Raw genomic sequence first — 27,234 nt, forward strand, 5'->3', positions numbered from 1 at the left:
TTTCATTTGCTGTTGGTGGTAATAAAAGGGTCACAAAGGAACTTGTACATTGTAGATTTTTCTCTCCCTTTGTTCTAGTATTTTTTAATTTGTTCTTTTATGTGGAAGATTGTTTTGCATGCATGTATGAATGCTTACATGTGTACGCAGTGTCTGTAGGGCATTGAAACCCCTGGAACTGGAGTTGTGCGTGAATTGTGCTGAGAACTGAACCTTGGTCCTCTGCAAGAGCATTGAATGATCTTAACTTATGAGTCCTCTCTCGAGCTGTTTCCTCTAAGAGCTTTACCTCTGATATTTTGTCATAGTAACAGACAGCTAATAAGCCTCCTCTTCCCACCTTACTAGGAAAGAACAACACTTGTGGCCTTGATTAAAGGTCAGAATAAGGTTTAGAAATATCTATAGAATTTTGTCGAAGCAATACCAGGTGCAGACTTTGGGTTATTAGATCTATTTTTTATTTTCTTCCTAGTACTCATAGCCAAGACACTATTTTGTCAGAGTACTTTAAGAAATTCCTACATAAATTAGCAACCAGCTGGAGCCAAGCCCTGGAAAAAAATGTACTTCCTTCCCATGACTATCAAGTCACAGCCCCTTCTATGAGCAAAGCTGCCTTGCAAACAGTCCTAATGCATTCAGAGGTGATGCTCAGGTAGTGGAGGTGCACTGAACATGGCAGTTTGAAGGAGTTGGTCATAGAGGAACTAGGTCCCTATAGGATACTTTTCAGGGAATAAGAAAATACTTTCAAGGGGTGGTAATGCATGTTATTCTTCTATTGTGATAACTGCAGAGAGGTATTGATTTAGTATGAACTCTACTTAGACAATTACTTAACCTCCAGAAGACTAAATTTCCACATCTGTCTGTGGAATTCACTTCGAATAGATGTGTGGATTGAAGAAGACTATGAATCTATCTGTCTGTCTATCTATCTGTCTGTCTGTTATCTATCTATTGGCATCTATTAGCATTTAACTAATGTTTTAAAAATCAGATTTCTCACAAGTTATTTATAGAAAAATGTTCGAAAGAAAAATCATTTTATACCTTCTTAGATATTTTTGTGCTTTTTATCATGTTATACTTCTCGGGATAGAATTCTGTTTTTGAGTGCCAGATGGTGGATTTGTATTTATGTGGGAGTGGATTAAAGGCAATGCCCTTTCCTGCCCACCTACTTGGAAGAGATCCGCAAATCACATACCACATCTCAATGTCATTAAACCTCTAATCCTCTTATGAAAGGTTTCCTGGTTTGAGCTGCAATCATCAGTGGTTAGGCCTTTATCTGGAACACAACAGTGTCTCTGGGTATCAAAGTCTGTACTGAGTTACCAACACTGCAACAGTGCCGCAAAGAGCTTCAACTATGCAAGAGTCACACAGCAGGCATGATGCTTTGCCAGACCCAGCCTCCTTGATAACTTGACTCAGTACTTCTTTTCTGCATCACTGAAGCCGAAACATTTTTCTGTTTAAACCGATTTAGCTTTTGAGTCGTTTAGAGGTAAGAGCAGTTTATAGGGAGCAGGAAGGTTGGGCAGTGACCGGCTAGAGAATTAACAGAAAGTAAACCTGAGACAGCGTGGTGGCACACGCCTGTGTAATCCCGGCCCTCAGGGAGGCAGAGGCGGCTAGCTAGCTGCGTGTTTGAGGCCAGCCTGGTCTACAATGCGAGTCCAGGACAGCCGAGGCTACACAAAGAAACCCAATCTCGAAAAAGAAACCAATAACAACAAAAAGAATGGGTTATGTTGGGTTTCCTTTCTTTTCTTTCTTTCTTTTTCTTTTTCTTTTATTTATTATTATTATTATTATTATTATTATTATTATTATTATTATTATTATTATTATTATTATTTTGCCAATTTTACACTATTAAAGAGAAATCAGCAAGAGGCGCTGAGAGGGCTCCAGGGAACTGGTCTCTAAAGCTGGGAACCTTGGGAAAGCTGAGGCCACCAGTTCCCCTCCCCCATCACTTCTAGCCAGTTCCGAGCTTGCGCCCTGGGAGGCAGCCAGCAGCCAGCCAGCAAGCTGTCTCCGAGGACGGGTTGTCATCTTCGCCGGTTCACCTAAAGACTGCCCTGTTCCACCGAGCAGCCAGTCCCCCACCAAGTAGTGACGGTTCAACAATCAGCTATTACTGCGCTTGGTCAGTTAATTTGGCGCTGCGGCTTTCTGCCCGCCTTCCCGCCCTCAGGCTCCGCAGCCGCTGCACATTTCCATTGGTCAGGGTGGCTGTCTATCAGTCCATTGCACACCTCCCCCAAACAGCCTTTCAGACAGGCGCGTGCTAGCTAGGCGGAGCTTGCGGCTAGGGGCGGGGCCTCGGCGGTGGAAGGTGCAGTGGCCGCTTCACAGCCCAGGCTCTGGAAGAGGGCGCGGAGGCATCCTGGCAGCAGCTGCTACGGCTGCTGCACCTGGTCAGGTAAAAGAGTCTTCCTGGCCATCTGTCCCACCTCTTCTTCCCAACCAAAGCCTGTCTGCCTGCTCCGCCCCTTTGGCTTTGGGTTTCTGGTCAGAGCTGTTAAGCCCCCCGACCTTAGCTTCCTCTGTCTTGAGTTGGTTCCTCCCGCTCCACAGCCAGGCTGCTGGGTGCTAGGAAGTGCTTGGTGGCCCCTAGAATCACCTGACCGCCCCTCTCTACAGAACTCATGGAACTCCTTTCTTGTCGTTAACTCTCGGGGGCTGTAGCCTTCTTGACTTGTCAGTGCAGTCTCATTTCAGCTTGGCACAGGAAAGCTGGGAGGCTTGGAGGACCAAAGAGGGAAGGATGCAGGCTCCCGCCCCCCCCCCCCCACCTCTTTCTTTAATGGTGCAATTGCACCGCATTGAAGTTGGATTGAGAATAGAAGCTGCTTGCTTTTTATCTTGGCAATGACGAGGATATCTGTTGCTGTGCTGTGCTTGTATTTATAGGTGACATTCACCATCACCGTTTTCTTCTGTCATCATTTTGTTATCCTCACAACCATCATCAACATGATCTCTTCCTCCATCACACCTCTCTAGTTCTCCAAAGGCTGATTCTGTTCCTTTATGTAAGTGTTGGACACCCCTCCTTCAAATAACAGGCAATGCCCTTGTCTCTAGAGGCCACAACCAGACCTTCTTTTAACTCAAGGACAATTAGCTGAGAACTCTGTGTGTGTGTGTGTGTGTGTGTGTGTGTGTGTGTGTGTGTGTGTGTATGTACACGTGCGCACGCTTTGTGGGAGGGCAATATTCCCACCTGCAACTGAGATTTCCAAAGGAAGCCTTTTTGTATTAATCATCATCATTTCTGCTTACTAACTCCTAGAGAGTTTGATGTTTGAACTGACACAGTCCTGTTGGGCTGAATGTCAAGTCTGGGATCTGTAGTATGGTACCATGTCATGTGAGTCATACCCATCACGAGGGGAATGCCCAGATCCAAGCCTTTCAGAGGACCAGGTCAAGCAGCGAAGCATCTGCTTTTCTCCACAGTGGCTCCAGGTGTACCAAAGTTTGTTTAGTATTCATGTTTGCAGGTGGGGTATGTGTCATCATGAGAGAATCAGGGAGAGAAAGGGGGAGGGAGGAAAGGAAAGAGAGAGAGACAGAGAGAGACAGACAGAGAGAGAGAGAGAGAGAGAGAGAGAGAGAGAGAGAGAGAGAGAAAGTGAATGAATGAATTTCTATTGTATACACCAAAAGGCATTTTCTAAGTATACCTCTGAGACTCAACAACCATTGCTTAGCTCTTTCCAGGGCTTGCTACAAGGTCTATTAGACCTCTGACTTATTAGCCCTCTTTTAAAAGGAAAGCGTTAAAGCTATGAATCAAATACCAGATTACCCCTCATCGTAGTATCATTAGTTTAGAGTAGCCCAAAGCTCCTGATTCTCCTCGGCCAGAGACACCAGAACAGCAATCTTTCTTTCTCTCAAGGATACACAATCTAGTCACAGCTCCTACAAATGGCAGGCTCTAGGCATACTACAGGCACTAAGGGGTAGCAGCCTACTTGGAGAGAAACAGTGGCTAATAGCCAACAGTGGATCATAATGGGTAAACTCATAAACCCATTGGGCATAGGTTCAAATCCTGGACCAGCCATGTATTAGTTGAGTGATTTTGGTAAGTCATCTTTTTTTTTTTTTTTTTTAAACTTAATTTCTCATCTGAGAAATGCAAGCAGTCTTACCTCTCCGTTCATAAGGCAATTGTAGAAGTAACTGAAATAATATAGTATAAAATATTTAGTAGTTCCTGGCAGATAGCATGTGGTGGAATTAACGATCAGTGCTGTTAGTGATACTAGCCAAGAAGAAGAGTAACGAAGACACTCAAGAGCGTATCTTCTCCCCCAGGTCTCTGTGTGTTTTAGATCTCAGTAATGATGCTAATAGGGGATGGTCATCTTCAGATTCCCAGTAGGACCTGCCTCTTAGCAGCATCCCACTGGCGGAAGCTGAGTCTAAGCAGCCACGTCTTGCTCCAGCTTGTGCAAATGCTTAGCGAGCTCTCAGTAAAGATGCATTAAAGATGAAGCTTTAGACTTCTCTCTGGGCTTTGCGTTTGTCCTAGGCTGTTCTTTTCTCACTGGCTGTGTTCACCACACTGACTTGATAAATTGTGCTTTCTGCAGAGTCATTAGTGCATGCATTGGCTTCTGCCCAGGGGAAGTCAAACAGCTTTTCTTCAAATGTCTGTGGGAACTGAAGCGACTCTAAATCACCACCCTGATGTAACTTACTGTGTAACAGCGTTATTCTTTTGTAAGAATACAAACTAGACAGAGTCACTGAACTATGTGGTTCATGTCTCTTATTCAGAGAAGTCAACGTCATCTCTTCTGCTTTGGGGAAGGGGATATTTTGTAATTTGCAGGGTTTTATCCTTTATATCAGTAGAACATATCCTGGTGAGGAAGCCGATCTCCCTTGATGTGGACCCTCACTTTCGGGGACTTCTGAAGTTGCCATCCTGTTTTCTTGCTCTTTGTCTTTGTGTATTTTTACCCGCCGCTTCCTTTTTAGTTCTGCTTTTCTCTCCCCTACTGACCTTGCTCTGTTCTGTTAACAGACCCTGCTCTCCCAGTGCCTTCTTCATAAGCGCTAGATTCTCATACCTCCAGCTCCCTAGCCCAAGGCTGCTCCCTTCTCCATGTCCTAAGTGAGAAGTCCCAGGAAAGAAGTGCACTTGAAAAGCCCTTGATCCCCAGGTACAGCCTGGGGTACAGATACAGCTTTCACCAAGGAATGGGGTGCTATAGACCTCATTGTCTGAGCATCAAGTTGAGTTTCATACCCTAGTTTTCTGCTCTATCTGGCTATAAAATTAGTGTTGCAAAGGAAGAAACATAGGAACTTGGCATGATGATATTTTATACCCTTGATGGAGATCTGAGGAGCATCTTTTTCTGACCTGGTGTACAGTGCTCCACTTTCTCGTTTATGTTAAAGCTTTAGGCCTGTGCATGTCATTGCAGACTGAGTTGTGTTTCAGATGGCCTTGCTTTTATTTTATTTTATTTTTCTAATTAAGATTTTATTTCTGTAAGGGAGAAAAGTCATCAGGGATGTTGAAGAGCCTGTGGTGATTCCACAGTTGGCAGTTTGAGCATGTTTGGAGTTCCTTATAATTTCTTCTGGGCCAAGTTTTAACATCAGCTCTATATTTTTGGATGTACATAGTATTTGACTGAAAAGAGAAATCGGTTTAATTCTTAGCAGGTCTCAGCCTGAGTGCTGACAAAAGTTACAGCTGACATGCTTGATCTTTGCAGAGAAGCTAAACCACAGGAAGCTAATGGGAGCCTGCACCAACAGGCTGGCCTTTGGAAGGAAACGAAACACGCCTGCGTGTAGGGTCTGTGCTGAGCTGTGAGAAAGCAGTAATCTGTGTGTACCCTATAAAACAATAATTACTATAGTGGGAGGAGGTAGAGTAGGCACAGCCTGCTGACAGAATAAAAAAAAAAAAAAAACTGGAAACTAAGAGATGGACTGTCTTTTCTAGCGTTTTCTTGTCTTTGGTAAACAGTAAGAAACAAAACAAACAAACAAACAAAAAACAAAACAAAACAAAACAAAAATCCTCCAGGTAACCGAATAATCTAGTGATGTCCTGTCCTCACACAGCCCTTAACCATATACCACCCTAATGCCAGTGTGACTGTGGGGAGAGTTGACCTTTCATTGAGCCTCTGTACCTCTGCTTTCCTAAGCCAAACAACCCTCTGAGATTCTCTAGAGAAAGTCAGTGTTGAGCCAAGTCCCTTTTCACTCCCTTCTCCAAACCAACACATCTATACCCGACCTCAATCAAAAGTGGCTTGTTTTGTCTTCTGTTTTATTAGAGTCATGCCCCGTTCTCCTGTCTAAAGTGTCAGGTTCCTCTTAAATACCAATATACTTGGAATTAAACACATTTTACTTTGGTCTTCCAGGTGACAAGCTCCCAGGGGCCCCATTTCAGAGGCAGGCAGGAGTCTTTAGCATTCCCCTTATCCATCAGGGTTGGGACATTAATTGAGAAGCAGCAGACTGGGGAGGACAGATAAGCAGCAGCACAGGAAATAGCATTACATTTGTTGGCTGACAGGTCCAATTCTCACTCTCTTGCCCTGAGCTTTCCCTTCTCAGTGAGAGTGCCCTTGGGCATGTTTTGGGGGCACAGGGGGTGGGGGCACAGGGGGGGGGGCACGAAGCATGGAGGCCTTGAGCAACCTCAGCATTGAAGCACTAAAAAGAAAATCCATCCAGTAAAGCAGTGCCATTGTTAGATGAGCCTTCAGCCGCAGTGGTTCTGTTTTGAACCCACAGGGCCATCTGCTGGCACTCATCCAGGCTGGATGCTTTTTCTGGTGATGCCTGCTATCAAACAAGGGAAGAAAGATTACAGGTGTTTCGGAGAGAACTAGAGCCTGTCTGCTTAGTAGGAAAAGGCTTCCCTAGTGACCCCTTCGCTGTAGTGATTCTGGTTTCCTAAACCTGACCCTCATGCAAAGGAAGTTCAAATGAAACCGTCTGAGTGAATGACGTCACCTATTGGAGAGAGGGGCCCTTCTGAGTATTGGGGTGATCGTGGGGTGCCGCTCCTGCTCTCTGAGAGCTCTACCCAAGTGCTAACATCTCTGTCCGGGGTCTCAGTTTTTCTAAGTACAAAAAAAAGCAAGAAGGTTTTGCACTTTGATGGTGTAAAACCGCTGAACTAGGAGGTAGAATGCATTTTGGGATAATTGTTATGGAAATAGTTACTGATCTTTCTCCTCTGAGAGAAATAAACATTGACACAAACCGTTGTGTTTAAATGCCTTCAGTCCTCAAGAGGCAATAAGTAAAATTTCCCTATTCAGTGAGAAAAACAATCTTGTCACCTACTTACAGAATAATTTGTGCGTAAGCGTTGTAGCAGCAGTTCTAAACCTTCCTAAAGCTGTGACCTTTTAATACACTTCCTCATGTTGTAGTGGCCCCCAGCCATAAAATTATTTAGCTGCTTTTCATAACTGTAATTTTGCTACTATTATAAATCTTACGGTAAGTATCTGACATGCAGGATTTATGATATGCGTCCCCTGTGGTGGCCGTGACCCACAGATTAAGAACTGAGGCATCATAGTGTAGGGTGTAGGATGGTGCACTTCTGTTTTGATGTGTTCACTGGCAAGAAGCCCACCTTAGAGCTCTCTTAGCCTCATTCATATTAACAGAGCTGGGTTCCCACCATTCCCACACATAGTCCATGTAATCTAATGTTCTAGTGAAGAAAAAAAATCCTGAAAGCGTAGTCTAAGAACAGACGGTAAGAAGTGACGATTGCTTTCGGGACTTGTCCTGGGCCTTATAGAAGGATTTAGACCCTTGCCTTGGTTCCTAGCTCTGCTAACTCCTCTTGTGCACAGAGTAAGTGGCACTGACCCTGTTGGACAGAAGAGGAGACCAGAATGCACAGAAGTTGCACCTTTGCTCCAGCGGACAGTTTGAAGTAGAATCTGCTTAGTGTTTTGCCCATTGCTAGGCTTGTTTTCTGCTTTCTATGTCCTAGGAGGCCAGTGAGAATACTCCTGGTTTTAATTTATTTTACTTTAAAGTGGCATAAGCCATAAATATAGTGCAATATTTTGAGTACAGATCTAGTGAAAAGCAAGAGCAGCTTTTTATACTCATTAAACTGGTCATCCGTTCTCTTTTTAGATGAAGGCAGTCACTTTGGACAAATTTCTGTGCCTAATGCATATTTGGAAAGCGTTGAAAAAAACGTTTTTTAAAGCTAACATAGCTGCAGAAAGAAAAATTCATTTATAGAGTTGGCACCAGTCCTGGCCTTGTTTGACAGTGTCCTCATCTCCATATGTCTCTGTTTTTTCTGTAGCACACTCTATCTTTTATCCTTAGGAGACTGGCAGGAGTTTTGAATCCTGGTTTTGTACCCACTCAAGTCTCAGGTAAATAAGGCTAGAACATTCATGTGTAGTAGAGGTACCGTCAGAAAGTCTGCTTTCTGACTTGGCTTAAACTAGTCCTAATTTTAAGCTTTGCAAATGTGCACTAATTCTAATTTTTAGAGCTATTTAAAGAACTGAAACTCCATAAAACCACAGTATCTTAAGAAAAACTGTAACGAATTACTAAAGAAAACATGTTTTCTTAATCACCATCACATGTGTAATTCTTACACCCACATTATTCTGTGAGAAGGTAGCAAAGTGGTTTTGTTGTTGTTGTTTTACTGTGTAGTGGAGAACAGTCAGATGAGGATGTGAAAAATGACTTGCCCAAGGTCACTCCTGTGCATCAACTCAGCTAAGAATAGATTGAGGTCACGTGACACCCTGCCTTTATTTATTACATCACCGTGCTCCTTTCCAGAAGTAATTGCCCTGCTGATTCCAAAAATGAAAAGTGCAAAGGTCAGTCAAATCCTAGGCTCAGTTTAGATGGCCTAGCTGTTTAGATTTTTTTTCTCTCTCCTGCTTTTATTTTCACTGTAGGATGAAACATATCCACAGCTGCTAACTTATCACTACTTGGTAACTTGAAGAGCTTAGCTAAGACAGAATTTATTATGAAACAAGCTGGACAAATGACAAAGCAAGGTGGAGCTTCTGCCTGGACCACATTTAGGAGGGAGGGGGTGTGAGCGACAAGGGGAGGGGGCCAGCCCAAGAGTGCACTCGGAGGGCTGTGTCATGGGCCCTGAAGAATAGCATAAGGAAAAGGAATGTCATAAACTAGATGAGGATTTGAAAAACTATTGTGCATATTTTAAAGGGAGTGGGGTGGGCTTTCACTATTACAAACAATTTCTCCTGCTGGATAAATCCAGAGTGGGGAGGCAGAACTACCGCAAGGCTCACTTTGCTCCGTCTTTTCATCCAAGCCCGGCAGACAAGAAGCTCCATCAGTGATGATTGCCACAAAACAAGTCCTACCTCTTTATTTATTACCAATAACTTTAATAAATGTTTTAGCCATGTTCTTTCTGTGATGGTTAAGCAGTTGGCCTCCACTCTTTTAGAGGCACACCACTCCCAGAGCTGTGGTCTGGGACAATGGTACCATGCCACAGTGTTGGCAGAGGGAGCCCCCTGGTCATGGAAGTAGGAGGCCTCATGAGCGACGCTGTGGCACCCAGCATTTCTGCCATCACGACCCTCTTGGCTGTCATGTTCAGGTCCTACTTGGCCCTACTTGGGAATCTTGGAGGCATCTTCTGTGTACCCACCTAACTCTACAATATACACACACTCTGCAAGGTGTTTGGCTTCTGTGGGGAGCGCTAGGAAGCAAGGCATAGACATCCTTCCTTCAGGGTCTTTCCACCTCCTCCTCCTCCTAAGACCTCTTTATATCTAAGAATCTCTCTCTCTTTAATAGCTTCCAAGGAATTCTCTAAGACATTTTTATGTCCTCCTGAGAAATTCTAAGAGTTTTAGATTGAGGGGATCTAGACCTATTCATCAACTACTTTTCATTTTCTCTTTCCCTCATTTGTCCGTGTACAATAGCTGCCCGTCTTGATGCCTGTCAAGGAGGAAAGTAGGAAAAGGAATAGTGATTAGTATCTCTGAATATTAGTTTGCTCCAGACCAGTGGTTCTCAGCCTTCCTAATGGTGTCACCCTCATGCTGTTCCTCGCATTGTGGTGACCGCCAACCATAAAGTTATTTTTGTTGCTACTTCATAACTGTAATTTTGCTACCGTTATGAATTGTAATGTTAAATGTGTTTTCCAATGATATTTGGGAGGCGCAACCCCCAGGTTGAGAACCGCTGCTCTAGACCCACAGTAACTTGGGATGTCTTGTTAATACCCTCTTCCCTTCTTCTAAGGGTAGCCTATAAGCATAAGGTCCATATAGTCACAACCCCGTCCCTGGCCATACCTATTTAAATGAGCATTTGAGTTTTCACCTAGGTGGGACCAAGTTATTTTTTCCAAACCAGCGTTTTGGATTGGAAGATGGGAAGGTGTAGGGGTCACTTGAGTTACGTCATGGAGAAGTGCCCTAGTGTCCAGCCTGAGAAACCACCTTCTGGAAGGCTCTGCTTCTGCTTCCTCCTGCCTTTGGCTCACTCTTCTCTTTCTCTAATTTCATGAAACGGTCCATGGATTTCATGGTATCACATTTGCTTCTGATTTTGCTTAAAGCCCAGATTCAGACACTTTCAGCTAAAAGTAATGTAAGAATGGCCACCAGTTTACCAGGAAACAAAGCCAGGGCGAAGAGGAAACTGAAATCCAAGACAGGTGAAGCGATAGTAAGATGTAATCTAGCCACTTAGGATGTGTTCATCGAATAATTTAAAGTGACAGTTGTGTGAGTTGGACTTGTGATTCCTGAGCACACATTGGCATGTTTAAAAAAAAAAAAAAATTAGCTCTAGGCACTGCCTTGACCACTAGAGAGAACTGAGTAATCATCAAGTTTTTCAAAGCTGGTAGCCCTTGCATTTGTGGGCTCTCTGCAGAGGTGGGGATAGTAAAGCCAGAATGAGATATCTCAGGAAATATGAAAGGTTTGCAGGAGTTTTGAAGGGGTTGGACAGGAGAGGAGCCAGATTACATACAGTCCAGGTAGTGAGGGCAAGAAATGGATAGAAATAGATTTGGCTCAGAATAAGAGAAACATTTCTTCATATTTAGGGCTATCTAGAATGCCATGACTTTTCCCTTTATGGTAGGGAATTGGTTCAAGGAATGGCAGGATAGGTTCTCATAAGGACTATAGTGAGGGAGTCAGGCCAGCACTGAGAGGGCACAGTGAATAATATGACATTTTCTCTAAAGATTGCATCATTTTCCCTGTAAATTACACTGACTTATAGACTAGAGATGCCAGCCATACTTGGACAGTATGCAGTAGAAGTTAAAATACTTCACAGATATAGTTTTATGAAATCTTTCTTTTTTTATTAAAAAATACGCAAAAGCTACAGAGTTTGATTGGCAGAAGACATTTCCGAAGTAAAGGTAATAAGAATATATTTATCCTTTATATTGTAGTAAACTGTGATGAAAGCTGTGCACAGGCAACGAATTGTTCACTGAAATTGTGATAAATACCTCTTGTAATATAAATATGATAATGCTAAACACAGGGGATGCTGGACTTTTCATGAGTAGATCCCTTGAATTATTCTGAGTAATACCAGCTTATAGATTCTAAACAATATACTACATAAATAATAGTCGCTATGGTATGTGTGCATGTACCCTTGTATGGGTAGATATGGGTGTGTGCACTCTTGTGTGCACTACATTTGGAGGCCAGAGGTTGATATCCAGGGCCTTCCTTGACTACTCCATTTTTTTTTTTTTTTTAATGAAGGCAGGGTCTCTTTGCTGAACCCAAGACTCACCGCTTCCACTAGTTGAGGCAGCCCACTTTTTCCAAGGATCCGTTGTCTGCCTTTTGAGTGCTGGGAAACCAGGTAGTGCTTGGTGCCCAACCTGGCATTTAAGTTGGCTCTGGAGACCCCCATCTCCAGTCCCCATGTTTGTGTGACAAGTGCTTTATGTTAACGGAAGAAGTTGACATCATCTGTGGTAGGTGAAATACCTGAAAATGAGGTATAAAGGACATATCCTTAGAAGTTATATGTATCAGTCATCTTCCCAGCCCTGCCTGAACCCCACTTCATGAAAATAATGTATGTTGATTATCAAAAATTCCAGTAAGGCCAAAAATTATGAGACAACAATTAAAATTATGACAACTAAAAAAATGTATGTATCTCATACTGTAGTTGCCATTATTAACCTTGTTATTTCAGACATCTATATACCTGGATATTTGTAAATATTTGTGTAAAAATGAATAAACAAATGTAATGAAAATAATATACATTTTTGGAATTCCAAACAACTAAAGTAAGTGAAACTAAAAGAACTTCAACTAAATTTACCTCATTTCAGATATGTTATTTCTTTTAAAACTGACAAAAAATAATATGTTTTTAAAAATAAGTTATGCTCACAAGTTGTTCTCATACAGCGCCAAGTAAGCACCATGGCTTAAATATGAGCACTCCTGAAACTTCTCCTCTTCCCTATCTATGTCTTCAGTATTATTAAATATATTCTTCATCCTGTGTTGTTTTATCTTGTCATTCTATTTTAGCTGCAAGTGTAATGGTAGGAATTGTGTACTGATAGTGCCAAGCTTCAGTGGCTTCCATGTATGCAACCCCTGGGGATGTTTTCTTTGTTCTTCATATAAAAGTATTTTACCTGCTACTGTTAGATAAATACCAGCTGATACTGTTAACATAATCCCTAACACTGTGGATCCCAAAGATTGTATAAACTGCTAACCTATTGTTTAGTGACCAAAATGTTATTGCATATTAACTTAGTAGCAGGAATTGCCATAGAAAAATCTGTGTTAAAGCACACATAGCCCCTGTGCTCAAAGAATGAGCCCAACCAACATACAGCAAATTCCTAGTGTGTCAGCTCCATGGCAGCTGTTTTATCATTATTTCCCCCACCTAAGACCTGGCATTCCATAGTCACTTGGTAAATATGCATTTTACTATGTCTTTAGGTACCATTTGCATTAAGTACATTAAGTGTTTTTGTCTAATTTTTGTCTTGATCCATTAGGAAGACATTACCTGCCCCTGTTTTATTGGTGGCAAAACCAAAGCTCAGCAAATAATATCCTGAATTTTTACAAAAGGGGTTGTTTATAAAATTCATGGCTCTGGCACTGGGTCTTTCGTTGTTGGAGGTAATACAAGAAAGTGGGGCATGCCTGTCGGCTCTGGTGCAGGGAGGCGAGTGCATCGCAGTGTGTGTACAGTCTAAGAGTTAGAAAGCTGTTTGGTGCACAGTCTCCATAATCTACTTACAGAATATCTAGTATCAGGAAAGCCCTTTCACTCCTCTATGCCTTAGTTTTATTTCTGTAGAGTTAACAGTGAGAGTATTAAGTAAAATAATTTGGATAAAATTCTTACCATAGTATCCCCCTAAGTGCTCAAGAAATAGCAGCTATTGGCATTATTTGTGTTTTTACAAAGTGCTCGGGATGTTTAAACAAAAAAATGCCTGCCCATCTAGGGGTTCCAGGGGATGAGATCTTTTTCTTGTACTCTAATGAAAGCCCAGGAATTCATCTGGTGGGGGCGGGGCCGCGCAGATAGAATCTTGGTCAGAAGAGAAGTGTGAAGAAGCGTCAGGCTGAGAGGTCCCGAAGAGGTGCATGGTGTCTGCGCTGCCCTGGGTACCTCCTGCGACTTCCTTCCTTCACTTGTACTTGCAGAGCCTCTGCAAACAGGCGCATCTGTGTTCCGAGAAGCTGACTTGCAAATAGGCTATCTTATCTTACTGGACCATCTTCCCATTGAGAAGGTGAATGAGTCAGTGTCTGCACAGCTCCAAGGAAACATGAGGTGACAGGGCAGTTTTAGGGCTAGTGGCCCGGGAGGCTCCCAAGGCCATCCCAGGCCAGTGTAAGTGCTAGTGGTTGGCTGGTCCTAAGAAGGCACCTGCAGCCTCTCTCAAGGTCTAGATCAGCAATTCTGAATCTGCTTTTCTTTGCCACCCACCATTAAGCATCCCATCTATAGAATGTTCATACAACAGAGTAATTGTCTGTCTATATTCACTGTTTATTTCTCCCTGCCTCCCCATGGACAAAGCAAGGCCATGGGCAGCTCTCTCGGTGGAGTCGATGTAGAGAAGGTTCGGTTTTGGCACCAACATCAGTGATTACAGCTCTAAAAGGGCTCAGAAGAAGGGGTGTTGGTTACTCTAGAAAACCAGGGGAGACATTTCTGCAAAAGTGGCAGGCAGGGATAGAACCTGGTGTAAAAATGTTTGGGAGCAAAACTGTAAAATATATGAAAAAGTTTCAGAAAAATGTATATGAATGGCAGAGAGGAATCACATTCCATATGGATGAAATAGCATGAGCAGAGCTCCAGGGAGGAATATGTGGCCTGCATTGCAATCTCTAAAAGGTAGCTGTGTCTGGGGCATAGTAAAAATAACCACACCGTGAAAGCCTCATCAGCAGTAGGAGGCAATGTCCACTGGGATTTGATTCAATAACAGGGGTCTAGAGCATAATGTAATAATAGCGATTGCCTGTATAATCCTGCTATCTGCCAGATACCAAGTTAGTCAAAGGATGCCATCAGGTGTCATTATCTGTATCGCAAGGATGAGAAATATAGGCACCCAGAGATTATATAGCTGTCTCAGTTTGCCTTGCTAAAAATGAAAGAGCTGGCATGTGCACTTGGGTCCTAAAGCTATGCTAAAGGTGGGAATCAAGGATGCTCTGTCCGAAAGGCTGAGCTCAGAGGCATCTGAACATCTGAATTCTTTGTCATAGTGGGTGTGGTGGTTTAGATAGGAATGGCCCCCATAGCCTCATGTGTTTGGATGCTTGGCCCATAGGGAGTGGCACTATTAGGAGGTGTGGCCTTCTTGGAGTAGGAGTGGCCTTGTTGGAGGAAGCATGACATTGAGGGGATGAGCTTTGAGGTCTCAGGAGCTCAAGCTAGGCCTTGTATGGCATTCACTTCTGCTGCCTATGGATCAAGATATAGAACTTGAAACTCCATCTCCAGCACCTCCCACCATGGCGCTAATGGACCAAACTTCTGAAACTGTAAGCTAGCCCCAGTTAGATGTTTTTCTTTATAAAGTTGCGGTGGTCATGGTATCTCTTCACAGCAATAAAAACCCAAACCAAGACAGTAGGTTTGAGGCAAACCTGTGCCATAGATGGTGTGATGGCTACTCTTGGTTGTCAACTTGACTACATCTGGAATGAATTACAATCTAGAAATTGAGGGCACACCTGTGAAAGACATTTTGCTTGGTTTGAAGTGGGTAGATCCACTTCTAGTCTGGACCTTTGAGGAAGGAAAACACGCCTTTAGCTTGGATCTTGAGTTGGGAAGACATACCTTTAATCTGGGCTACATCTTCTGCTGATAGGACGTGGAAGAAACAAGCTTTTGTTTTTTGTCTGTTTGCACTCGCCTTGCTAGCAGATCCATTCTTTTACTGACATTGAAGCCTGCTTTTTTGGGATGCCAGTGTCTACTGAAGACCAGCAGAGACATCAGCCTGTGGACTTAGCAACTGCTGGATTCTTGGACTTTCTGTCACAGCCAGACATGGTTGGAGTAGATAAATTGCAGCCTGTAAATCTTTCTAATAAATCCATATTATATTATATTATTATATATGCATGTATGTATGTATATGTATGAAGAGAGAGAGAGAGAGAGAGATTCAGTCTATAGGTTCTGTTATTCTAGAGAACCCTGACTAATATAGATTCTAGAAAGCTTGGAGTCCCAGAGCAGGCTACAAGGGCATAATTGAAGTAACGCTGGTTTCAATTGTTAGGTCAAAACTCCAGAAGGTCTTCAGTTGAAGACTTCTGCCTTTGTACATGGGCCACATAGGAAAACATAAAGACAATCCTTCAGGTGGTGTATGTTAAGTGTCACAGTAAATGTCTAGGTCAAAGAAGGTGCAGTCTGGAAAAACACTGGGCTGGTGCTGTGGATGTGGCCCGAGTCTCACTTAAGCTGACATGATTGCTTTGCAGCAATAGAAGCAATTTTAAAAACATATTAATTTTACTCTCCATGCCATTATTAGTTTTGATGCTTTTAACTGCTTTTCTTTTCGTTTTTATTGATGAAGATGTGTCCTCACTCCCTGTATGTAAAATTCTTAAGCTTCCCTTTCACCTTTTACTGTCTTGTGGGTCTTTTTAGATTCTACACATCTTGGTTCAGATCTTATGAATTTTCTATTTACCTACAGAAGTGGATTGGTGAAAGAATATGGAAGGACACGGTAAATGGTTAAGGGAGGTTGAGAAACTTGCCTTAGAGTACTGTACTCTAAGGCAAATAATTAATTAATAATTATTTAGTAATTAATAAAACTAGACATGAGTCCAAGGCTTCTCACTCTGAACTCATTACTGTCCCCTCCACCTGTACTGCTGGAGGTACACTGTCTCTTGCAAAGAATACTCAATCCTGGGGCATATAGGTACATGCTGAATGGTCCATATTGTGTGATTGAAAGAGAGAAGCTAGCAAAAGAGTGCATCTGTCTTCTGAGTGACCCTTGCAGTCCCTGATCAGTCCTTGAAGAAATTTGAGAGCCCATGGTCCCAAACCAGCTATATTCATATCTCAGCTCAACCACATATTGCCTGCAAGACCACAGACAGTATCAGGTTTTTCTAGGTAAAATAGAGACTATATTACCTACATCATAGGCTTTCATTCCATGAAAATTGTGTTAAAACAGGTAAAGTCCTTAAAAGACTGGCCAGCGTACCACAAGTAATCATCAGTAATAGGAAATGCATTATTGAAAGACACAGACTGTTTATTTCTTACTTAAGAACCAAAGCTTAGGAACCCTCTATATTCTAGACTGGTTTCTTAGCTGCAGGGAGCAGTTTTAGGGCATCCTTAATACTGGGAAGACCTTTGGGAAGACCCTCTCAGTACCTTTATTATTTAAATATAGCTGGAATTCTTTTAATTAGCTTCACAGCCTACCATTCTTCATTGACAGGGGACTTTGAATATGATTTTATGGATGGAATATATAATCAGAACCTACGTGATTTATAATTGGTCATATTTTGAGAATGAATTTTCTTAGAGACAAGAAAGGAACTATAGTTAGAGGGAAAGTAAATACAGAGAGGCTGGCGAGAGATGCTTAGAGACACATTATCCATCTAGAATGGTGTCGCGGCAAATGCCCACTATGTAGTAAGTGCTCCATAGATGATGTTTGTATGGAAGATGTGCTGTTATCATTGGTGGTGCTCCAAACAGCTCTTCTTGAACCCCGTTCAGTGAAGTTCATGTCTCTCACTGATCTTGCTGCAGTTTTCAAGTAAATTATCTATTTAAATAAGATGACATATATGAATCCCCCCCCCCTGCAACCAAAAAGCATCATGGAAGCTTCATAGCCCGCAGTCTGCTCAACTCTGATAATATTTTGTCTTATTGGAAGGGCATAGCACACAGAAGAAGGTGAACGGTTTTTCTGCTGTGATCTGCAGCAAGTTTTCCCTCACTAAGGCTATACCTAGCAACTGCCGGGCAAGCATTGTGCACAATGGGCTGTTCTGGTTCTTCGGGGCCTGTGATAGATGCTGAGGAACAGGAGTGGTCCATCTCCTTGACTTGCTTGTAAAGGAGAAGTAGTGGAAGAAGAAACTAGATGCTGATACACTTAGAAGATGACTGTGCTTCCTTCCAGAATACCAGTCTTCTCCTTAGAAATAACCTGTGAAGTCTCTGTAGTTGAGACCTTCCTCTGTAGGAACAGCTCCTGCCTTTGGAAGGGGTCCAGCTAAATAATTAGGGCAGGTGTGGAGAGAAAACCCCTTCCCACCTGAAAGGTCTCCTCAGTATGGCGAGATTCCCATCCTGGCCTGCAGGTCAGCCCTCAGGTTTTTAAAATAGAAATCTTCATGTAACTGACCCATTACACTGAGTGTGGATTTGAAGACTTCTGACCAAGTGCCCAACTTTTGTATAAATCAAAATATTGGTCAGGTTGGTCATACTGACTGACAGCATAAGGGTATTGGCATCATTAACACTCTGAGAGGTGCAGAACGTGAAAAGTGCTGTGAACTTGATCAAGAATCTAGTGGGTAATCTTTGGCTATCTATTGAGGCTTTAAATACTAGTGAATTAAGCTGTATGTGTTGAAGTCTCAAATGATCTAATTATGTAAATCAATAAAACACAATGATTATTGGGGGATAGCTTTTCCAAGAAGAACTCATAATGATATGGGGAAAAAAAAAAAACCAAGTCAGGATAGTAATAGTTCTGAGGCCAGTTCTTTCAAGCACAAAATTCTTCATGGAAATAGACATTACCAACCTGGAAGAAGTTGGTTAGGGTCTGAGGAGACCTTGATAAGGAAGGCTTACAGGCCAGTGGAACTGCATGGGTAATTATTAAACTTCATTAAAATTTCTATCATATAACTATCAAGATGGATCTAAAAGACAAAAGGGTATCAAGCCTCTCTTGAAAAATTGTTTGTATATATTGATTCTTTAAGATGAATAACATAAACCAGGCATGGTGACGCATGCCTTTAACCCCAGCACTCAGGAGGCAGAGGCAGGCAGATCTTTGTGAGTTTGAGGCCAGCCTGCTTTAGGCTACACCAGTCTCGAAAAACAAAAAACAAAAATATGAAAAACATCTATTACTGAGTTTCTTCTCTTTCATCAAGTGCTTCTTCACCCTATACAAACTTAACCTAGCAATCACTTGTTTACAGGCTCCATTGAGGTCACATTAATAGTACGCCTCTTGTTATTTCCTTATTCATCCTGTTATTTCCTCAGCTTACATCTTAAACCTTCCCTAAGTTATTTCCTGGTCTCTTGTATTCTCAGCAGTCTGCCCAGTCATACTTGCCTCTAGCCTTGTCCTCGTGGCGCCCTACCCCTTCCTCTGCCGCACTCTATTAAGACTCTGCACTGTGCCTGTGTAGCTCAGTGGTAGACAGCTTGCCTAGCCTGTGTAAGGCTCTGAGCTTCATCCCTGATACCACAAAAGAAAACAAAAACTTCCCTGCTGGAGAGGAATGGCCCCTTTCTCTGGGCATGCATCAGCACTGCTTAATTTCATGGGCCTGCAGTGCTTTTCTCTGCACACACTAGCTATTTCCTACCTTCTTTCACCTGGGCCAAAACCCTGTTGTTGTAAGCTTTCTCTCTCTGCCCCTTTCCCTACATGATGCCTTCTTCCTCCAGATTTTTATAACCAAAGATGTTGTCCTCCTCTTCCCCTTCCCCTTCAGCCCCCTGCCCCCCACCAACACAACATCTCCTTGACAACCTAATTGAATAATAAACTAACCAAGAAGCCTTTGTTCACCAGCATCTGGGAGAGGTAGGCTCTATGTACCCTGGGTGGACTCAGGTACATCACCCTGTTCCATAATCCTTCTGCATGTTATTTAGCTGTAATGTCAATAGTTGTGGGATATGTGCTGTTGTTCTTTTATTGGGAAATGTCCAGATACCCATCCTCTTCCTCACTGCATGATTTCTGTGACATGGCTAATCTCCTTCACTTATCTTATTCTCTTCCTTCCTATAATAGTATTAGTTGCATCTCCATCCTCCATATTTTCTCGATCTTTACTGAAACCACAGGCTTTCTTGTCTTCCTTATACCATTTAAAAACTCCTTGCTAATAAGCAGTCATGTCAGCAGCCAGTCTTCAAGCCTGAGCCTGTTCACAGAGGCTGCGATGAGACATTATTGGCTATGGTCAAACTCCCTTGTGTTAAAGCTCAATTCTACCTCATTGCTGCTCAGGAACTTCCTATAATAGCATAGAAAATGGATGTTACAGCCTGATGAAGCTGAAGATAAATATCTAGAGCAAAGTAAGCAAAAAGAAAAAAATACTAACTTAGTGTCAAACCTCATAGCCAGGGTCGTTCTCCCTTCTCCAATCTTCTATCCCAGTTTTCAGTGAGTGTACTATGCTGTACATAGGGCTCTTGGCTGTGGCTGGTGGTTCTGGCTCCGAAGATCTATCTGCATAACACATCCACAGCATGTGCTATGCTTTTCCTCCTCTCACCGTTCTTCTGCTAGGTAACTGGGTGTATCCATGGCTGTGGCCCCAGCTTTATCCACTGGGCAAATTGTTTGGGGGTGAGAGATACAGAAACATTCACACCAGATAGAGGGGGCACCAACAGAACAAAGTATCCCACTCAAATCCAGCTTGGTGAACCAGTGAGTTTATTGGGGTTCTGTATAGGAGCACAAGTGCCTCAAGGGCAGTTACAACACTGGGTCTGGTTCATTGTTTATCTTTTATATATCAGCAACTGAAATATTAGGGAGGGGAGGGCCTTGTGTGGATCCTGTGAGCATCCTTCTTCCTTCCACAAGGGACTGTTGGGCCACATCTCATGAGGGTCTCATGCATATCATCATAGCTGCTCAGCTTCTAGCTGATGATGGTCATGCTCAGCCTGGGGCCAATGGCTACACCGCACCATCAATTAACACTAAGTTAGCACTTGTAACCTATGTTTCCCTTCTGTATGCTTTAGTAATGGCATTAAGTTTTCATTAAAATCATTAAATCCATGATTACTTTAAATATAAAAGCATTTGAGTCATTGCGTCCAGGCAATGCATGGCTATTTCTTTTACTAGCAGTTGGTGACCTTAATCCAGTGCTCTGAGTCATCCCATGTGTTTAACCACATTTGTGAAATGTATTTTATTTAAATACTCTAGCATGAAGAAACACTGACTATCATGGTTACATTAGTGATGCTTAAGGCCTGGGAAGGCAGTTAGTACTCAAGAGAAACTAAGGAACTGTGGCCTGCCTTCCAAATTCAAGATTAAAAAGCAAACCAAACAGAAACGTTTTTCCCTTTTCCTCTATTAACAGCCATTAGTGGAATTAAATTTGCACAGGCTGAAGTTGCTTGTATTATAAATATGGCTTTTACTGAAACATTTTAATGATCCAAAACATATCGTTTAGAGGAAAGACTTGAAGGCTATAAATTTATTTGGTTCAAATAGCCCTCCAGTGCAGCCAAAATGATTTCTCTTACTGACGTCTGGCCCCCTGAGGAGGATTTTCTTGATAAATCCTGATCTCTTAATCCACACACAATCCTCCAGCTGGAAAGTTGATTTATGATGAAGTATTGTGTCCACGTTAGAGAGTGCCATTACTTAATCTCATGGCAAAATAGTACCCAATAGTTGCTCAGCTGTGGCTCCATTTGTTTCACACATTTATTTTGCAAGTTGGGATACAGTAAGTTGTACCATTTGCAACTTTTTAAAATCAAAGCTTATACCAAGAGAACACGTTTGATAAAGCCTGGATCCCCACCCAGATCTAGTTTTTCTCCTCAGGAATTCTTCTGGCAGATCTTGCTGCCACACTCCTGGGTTGTTTGTTTCATTTCAGAGCGTCTCTCAGAACTGCCGCAGACAATATAGATTGTTCTGCACTCAGAGAATTCCAGGCCCATGATAGAAGGAAGAGAACCAGGAGAGTTTTCACAGGGAGTCAGAGCTGCAGCCATTGGTCACAAAACTTAAGTACAAATTACTTATTTGCACAGTCGAATTAAAATTTTAATCCCACATTCAAACTTTTTTATTAAATTGATTTCTTTTTCAAAGACTATTTTAACGTTTTTATTTTGCATTTATTTGTTTTAATATGTGTTGAATCCCAGGAACATAGAATTCTAGCAACAATGTGAAGTCACTACACTGGGCTATCAGGGGCAATTGCAAAGACACTGAAATGTGGCTTTACCAGTAATTCTCATAAATGTCCATTTATGTTCCTTATCTTTTATTTACTGGGATAGTTATAATTTTTAATTTCTGTATAGTACAATTTTATGATGTTTGTTCTATTTTCTTATTAAGATCAAGAAAAAGAATTGAAAATTGATTGAAGGAATCATCTGGTAGTTTCCTACAATAGGACATAGCATTGTGAAAGAATCATTAGAGAACTTTCATGTGACATGTCTAACTGTGAGCACCACACTTCGGCATAGGATCATGAAGCCTTGAGAGGCAAATGAGTGAGGGATCCTCAGAGCAGCTCAGTTTGTTAGAGAAGTGTGTCCTGCTGGTACAGATGTGTGCAGTTTCCTTTCTAAGTACCTGGGCCAGACTGTAGCTTCTGTAACTTAGAAGAGCTCTCTTAGCCCTGTTGACATTATGGTTGTTTATACTGAGGTCTTAGTTTCTATGAATGCTGATGTCAAGGGTAAACACTAGTTATAGTTCATATGTAACCTTTGGGACATACAGCCTTCTGCCAAAGGTGGCATCAGCCTTCTGCCAAAGGTGGCATCACTTTGACTATTAGGCAGACAGCTCGACAGTCCATATTCACAGCCAGCGGGGTCACAAGGAGAACTGCTCCAAGACAGCCAGGGATTGCTAGAAATAATCTGACCTTTTCTGATTACATCTCTTCTGGTAGAAACCCACTACAATTTAATTGTAATTATCTTAATCTGGGGCATTTTTTTTACCTGTCTTTCCATTTCTGGGGACACTGTGGAACAAGTTCTTCTGTGGGCTTTTAGCAGAATCATTGGCCACAACATTAGCATCCATTCAGGACAAGTAGAATTCTTCTTTTTTTTTTTTAACATGGGTCACAAGTCAGGATTTTCTTTTCTTTTATTGTTGTTGTTTTGGCATTTTTCATTAATTTATTCAGATTACCTCTCAATTTTTATCCCCTTGCTTGTATTCTCCTATTCCTCCCTCTCTTTCTCTTTCACCCTATTTCCATCCCCTAGGTCTGTGACAGAAGGGACCTCCTCCCCCACCAAATGGTCACAACCTATCAAATCTCATCTTGGTTGCCTTCCTATTATTTCTCTGAGTGCTACCAGCCCTCCCCACCAAGGGGAAGTGGTCAAATATGGGGTACCAGAGTTCATGTCAGAGTCAGTCCCTGCTCTCCATACAACTGTGTATAATGTCCTGTCCCTTGACTAGATCTGAATAGGGGTTCAATATTTACTGCATGTATTGTCTTTGGTTGATGCAGTAGCTTGAGCAGATGGGTCCAGATCCACCCATTATGATCTTCTCCTTGTAGGTTTCTATGACCCTCTGGATCCTTCTATTTCCCCATTCTCCCACACTTCTCTCACTTAGAGTCCCAATAGGAGGTGCCTGCATCTATCCCAATCTCCTGGTAAGTAAAGAGTTTCAGAGAACATCCCTGTTGGGCTAGTGTCCAATTATAAGTGAGTATATACCAAATGAGTCTTTCTGAGTCTGTTTTAACTTACTCAATATGATCATTTCTAGTTCTATACATTTGCCCACAAATTTCAAGATTTTCTTGTTTTTAATAGCTGAATAGTATTCCATAGTGTAAATGTACCACAGTTTGCTTATCCATTCTTCTACTGAGGGACATTTAGGTTGTTTCAAGGTTCCGACTATTACGAATAAGGCTGCTATGGACATGGTTGAACATATGTCCTTGTTGTGTGGTGGAGGATCTTCTGGGTATATTCCAAGGAGTGGTATAGCTGGGTCTTGAGGTATTCCTATTCCCAGTATTCTGAGAAAGTGCCAGATTGATTTCCAATGTGGTTGTACAAGTTTGCACTCCCACCAGCAATGAAAGAGTGTTCTCCTTTCTCCACATCCTCACCAGCATATGCTGTCACTTGAGTTTTTGATCTTGACCATTCTGATGGTTGTAAGATGGAATCTCATGATTGTTTTGATTTGCGTTTCTCTGATGACTAAGGAGGTTGAACATTTCTTTAAGTGTTTCTCGGCCATTTGATATTCCTCTGTTGAGAATTCTGTTTAGCTCTGAGCCCCATTTCTCAATTGGGTTATTTGGTTTGGTGGTGTTTAATTTCTTGAGCTCTTTATATATTTTGAATATTACACATTTGTCAGATGTAGGGTTGGTGAAGATCTTTTCCCAGTCTGTAGGCTGTTGCTTTGTTCTGCTGACAGTGACTTCTGCCTTACAGAAGCTTCTCAGCCTCATGAAGTCCCATTTATTAATTGTTGACCTTAAGGCCTGGGCTGCTGGAGTTCTGTTCAGGAAGTTGTGTCCTGTGCCAATGAGTCCCAGGCTTTTCCCCTACTTTTTCTTCTAACAGACTTAGTGTCTCTGAGTTTATGTTGAGGTCTTTAATCCACTTGGACTTGAGTTTTATGCATGGTGATAAATACGGGTCTACAAGTAGAATTCTTAATAGAAATGTAAAAGAAAACCTAGATGTCAAGAAGACAAATAACTCAGCTAAAAGACGGGGAACAAACCTAAACAGAATTCTCAAAAGAGGAAACTCAGATGGATGAGAAACATTTAAATAAATGTTCAGCATCCTAAGCCATCAGAGAAATGCAAATCAAAACTACTTTTAGATTTCATCTTACACCTGTCAGAATGGCTTGGATCAATAAAATAAGTGACAGCTCATTCTGGCAAGAATGTGGAGTAAGAAAAACACTCTTTAATTGCTGGTGGGAGTGCCAACTTGTACAGCCACTAAGGAAATCGCTATAGCAGTTTCTCAGGAAGATAGGAATCAATCTACCTTAGGATCCAGCTGTGTACTCAAAGGATGCTTCATCTTACCACAGAGACCCTTGCCCAACCATAGTCACTCCTTTATACATGGTCAATCATTATAGCCGTAAATTGGAAAGAACCTAGATTCAATAAAAGAATAGATAAATAAAGGGTGGTACATTTACACAATGGAGTATTTTTTAGCCATTAAAAATAATAAAATCATGAAATTTGAAGGTAAATGGATGTAGTTAGAAAAAAAAATCATCCTGAGTAAAGACCCAGACCCAGAAAGACAAATACAGTATTTGCTTTATGTGGATATTAGCTGTGAAGTCAATGATTACCCAGCTTCAATCTATAGAACCACAGGGGTTTAGTTCAGAGTCAGGGAACAGATAGATCTTGTTAGGGAAGATAATAGTTATAGGTGGATGGGGTGTGGGGCAGGGGGCCTGGAATGGGAGGATCAAGTGGGGAGGGGGAGAGAAGAAATGGATGAGGGAAGGAATATGGAGAGAGCCAAAATTAAGGGCCATTTGAGGGGTTGTATGGAAACCTAATACAGTAGAAGCCCATATAAATGAAGGTGATTTAGCAGAAATTGCCACTTAATGGGGAAGACAGCCCCAACTGCCTATTTCTTGTCACCAATGAAGCTTCTAGTACTGGGATTGGGCTACATCTAATTGAGTAGTTGGACAAAGGAGTCCCCCAGGAATTCCCCATCAACCCAGGCTGTTGCTTAGACTATAGGTTGCTTTCTACAAACTTGACAGCAAGGCCCTATTGCTAAAGACAGTACCTAGTCACTGAACATGGACTGGTGCCTACATAGAGCCTTCCCCGCTATAGGCTGACATCTTTGGTACAGGAAGGGACTCTGCACACTACAAGAAGAATAACATAAAAAAGCAAGCCAGCCACAAACCCTTTGATCTACAGTAGTGTCCTACCTGTAAGATATGTTAGAGCAATGGTGGCGAGAAGCTTGTGAGAGGAACCAACTGATATCTGATTTGACTTAAGCCCACTTTCATGAGATGGAACCCATACCCAATACTGCTTAAATGACAAAGACTAGATAGACCAGGGGCCTAGGCTAAAACCAAATACTGCTATTCTTTTAAAAAAAAATGTAGCAATAAAATGGCTCCTAACAATATTCTGTCATACTCAGAGATCAGTACCTTGTTCGTCCATCATCAGAGAAGCTTTCTCTTGCAGCAGATGGGAACAAATATAGAGATCCACAGCCAGGCATTAGGCAGAGAGTGAGAGACCATAGAACACTCAGCCCTAAACAGGATGTTCCCTTCAAATATGTCCCCTCTGGGTTCAGGGAACTGTGTGGAAGAAGGGGCAGAAAGAATGTAAGAGCCACAATGGACAGAGGACATCAAGAAAACTCTAAAAAACATGATTGGAGCTCATAGGAACTCACAAATATTGAGGCACCATGTACAGGGCCTTCACGGGTCTGCATCAGGTCCTCTGCATATATATTATGGCTTCCAGTTTAGTGTTTTTATGGGATTCCTGAGTGTGCTAAAGAGTGGGTTTCTGGTTCGTATGCCTTCTCTTAGCATCTTTTCTTTTTATTTATTTGTTTTGTCTGAAACCAATGTGTTAGGTTTTGTTTTATCTTATTATATTCTATATTATAAAAAATTTAAAAACAAATCATTGTTGAGATTTAAAAGAAAGAGAAAGAATGAATGAAAGTTACATGTTCTTTCTCCCCCTGCTGTGAGATTGGGAGTTTACATTCTGGTCAAGTGCTACCCAACGCATGGTCAGTAGGTTAGCCACAACAAACTATTGATAATCTCTTTTCAAAAGGAAGGAAAACAGTCCTTCAGTGGTAATGTTTGAAGTCCCTTGCGGTCTTCACATACAAAGTATCTGTGAGGTTTTAGGAAATGCAGACTTTTATAGCTTCTACACATAAAGGTTTTTAAAGCAAAGACGATTCAAGTTCCAGCTCTGTAACTTAAGGGCTTTGCAGATTTTGGTTCCCATGGGTACAACTGAAGAATTATTAGTACCCATCTCACATCTCCATGGGAACGGAATACATGAGGCTTGAGAGACACTTAGCCTAGATCCTGGCTCTCATTAATATTATTTTCCTTCTCTCTGCCCCCTTCCACCCCTTTAGCCAAAGGTAAATCTACCAATTTTTATTAAGTCAGTTCAACCTTGATTTTGATTGTTCATCCTTAAATGGTACTCCCCTATCCTTTGAATAGTTCACCAACAAAAACCAAACTTGGCAATGCACAGTGGTGGTGGCAGTTGTCCTCACTCTAATGCCATGTAGTGCAGGGGCTTCCAACTCATGGCCAGAGTTTCCCTCCCTGGGATGCCCTGTTCTTCCTACCTTAGGGAGTGCCTTCTGTTTAATCAGTGTATGCATACAGTCAAGGGCCTTTTCTAAAGTTATACCCCAGGGAGTGCCTTCTGTTTAATCAGTGTATGCATACAGCCAACGGCCTTTTGCGAAATTGGATTTCATAAGATTATACTAGATTAAGGCAAATAGGAATCTCTTGATTCTCATGGTAAAGATCAGAGTTTGTGAAGTATGAATAAATTGTCTACCTGGGGACTTGAGAGATGGCTC

This window comes from Acomys russatus, chromosome 4 (assembly GCF_903995435.1).
Source record: "Acomys russatus chromosome 4, mAcoRus1.1, whole genome shotgun sequence".
Classification (NCBI taxonomy): domain Eukaryota; kingdom Metazoa; phylum Chordata; class Mammalia; order Rodentia; family Muridae; genus Acomys; species Acomys russatus.